The following is a 2,222-nucleotide window of genomic DNA, read 5'->3' as shown; positions in this document are numbered from 1 at the left end:
TTAAAGGGCCGAAAACTTCATTTGAGTAGATCTGAGTCAACTGATGACCTCCTATAAGCTCTTCAACTTAACAAAAACAACAGATAATCCTTAAAATTCATGACATAACTATTCGAAAACATTATCTTAAAAAATCTCAATAATCCAAGAAGATAATGAGTTATAAATGAGTTATAAATCATAAAAATATATTATCTGTTACATCAAATTATGAATATTAGAAAAAATTTCACTCTAAAATTTTTTTTTATGACTTCTATACCTTCAGAAACATGACTTCATTATTCCATGTATCTGCTCTCCCTGTTACAGCCTAGGGTCTCTATCTCTTTAAAAATCTTATCGGCAGTACTCTGACCATTTTTCAAAACTATTTACTGACGATTACCTCGGAATCGTATGTTTTGTCGTGCAATTAACGATTAATCACTCGTAACAAAGGAGAAAATACCGTAATTTGCACTCGTCCTTCGGACTCGTGCAAATTACTATTTTCTCCTTTGTTACTCGTGATTAATCGTTAATTGCACTCCAAACCATACGATTACTAGTACTAAAAGGTTATACCTAAGTTTCAGACAGAGTTCTCTGAAAATTATTACCAATGTCTTTTTGCCTAAAACGTGTGCTCTTCTGAAGGGATGGTACTTGGTACTGTTAATTGGATATATTAAGCCCTTCTTGCCCAGTACTTTTATGTTTGTTAAAAAGTGACACTGACAATAAAAAATAGCTAATTACCTCTTTGTCAGTTACTGTGTATCAAGAAATTAATAAATATACAATCTACCGTAGACCAAAACAATACGAACATGCAAGACAAATTCATTGACAAACCAGTTTACATGCATAGATAGAAGACAAACTTTGGGTAGTGAGATAAAAATGCTGTTTGGAAAACTTACGATCTTTTTTATGTCCCCCTTTCTTCTCGATGCATTTATCGTCCCACTTCGTTCTTTTACCTGACTTTCTTTTTTTGTTATAATGTGGCCACAGTGGGCACAACTTTTAGATGCCACCCCAATCTTCTTCGTGCATTTCGGACAAATCTGTAAGAGAAAAATCATATACTGTATTTAAAGAAACCAACTTATACGTTTCAACTTCTTGTCTCCAACATTAAAAAAATGTTAAATAATAAGGTCGATTTAGTTTTGAAAGACTTAGTTTTGAAAGAAATTGAACAATATATAATTTATTTATTACCTTCATTGCAATGAAGCCTTTTTCAGTAATTTTGGGGGCAGCAATTATTTTATCAGCCATGTTTTTTTCTTTTACCTAAAAGAAGAAAACATATATACAATAAATTAAGGTTACTTAATTCAACTATTACAACCACTAAGAGTGTTATATATATTTACAAACCATTCCCCAAATTTAGAAAAGAATATAACAAGAAAAATAATAACTTCAATTCAAGGATTTTTTAAATAATATTTTCATTTGGCTTCCTTTAATCTGAAATGTTTCTAAAGATTATCTCTGGAAGAAATTTGTATACCATGTCAATCATTATAAAATCATGCAACATTACAGTATGTCAATAAAAACTCTTTTCATCTCACTTTTATCATGGCTCCGAATGGGGTTCTAGGTCCCCCCAACAAATTTAGGTCCCCCCTAAGTTTTAGGTCCTCTCACTTTTCAGTAAGGTTCAGGTCCCAGTTGAAATCTAAAGGTTCAGGTCCCTGCAAAAAGTACTTTCAAGATTCAGGTTCCAGCAAAGAATATTTGGCACCAAATTATTTCGATTTCAATAAAACAAAAAAAATATTTTACAATTCCTTAATCATTGTAATTAGCCCCCAGAACTTCAGTGCAGCCCTTCAGGTCCCCCCACTTTTTTAGGCCCCTGAGTTTAAAAAATGAGACAGCTCCCACCCACTTTTAGGCCGATTTTAGGGGGGGGGGCGGAGCCATGTTTATTATCAAGAACTCCAATATACTCATTTGCTAATTTTTTCAGAGAATTCAAGTTTGCAATTAAAATATGAAAATTTTTCATTGATAAAATCTTTTGGTAAATTTGTTGGCTAATTTTGCCCTTGTAAACCAAATTTAGGTGGCGTATTATATATTTTACAAATGCATTTTATTCTGTTTCTTGTAGTTGCAAAATGTATATTGGATTTGGATTTTATCAATTTTATCAATATAATTCCAAAACTATTGAACGACCATAAAAAAGAAAACTTTGATAATTAGAAAAACATTTC

At 31.7% G+C, this 2,222-nt stretch overlaps 1 long non-coding RNA gene across 1 annotated transcript; it reads right to left on the bottom strand.

Moving 5' to 3' along the window:
* Positions 1-970: 970 nt before the first annotated feature.
* Positions 971-1,286, bottom strand: LOC136808806 (uncharacterized). The gene is made up of 2 exons (XR_010846950.1): positions 1,210-1,286; positions 971-1,052 (listed from the first exon to the last, which is right to left on the bottom strand). It is a non-coding gene; the product is annotated as an uncharacterized lncRNA (long non-coding RNA).
* Positions 1,287-2,222: the final 936 nt, after the last annotated feature.

This window comes from Clytia hemisphaerica, unplaced genomic scaffold (genome assembly GCF_902728285.1).
Source record: "Clytia hemisphaerica strain Z4C2 unplaced genomic scaffold, Clytia hemisphaerica genome assembly, whole genome shotgun sequence".
In the NCBI taxonomy this organism is placed as follows: Eukaryota; Metazoa; Cnidaria; class Hydrozoa; order Leptothecata; family Clytiidae; genus Clytia; species Clytia hemisphaerica.
Note: the sequence above shows the minus strand (reverse complement) of the source record. Positions and strands in the feature narration are given on the sequence as shown.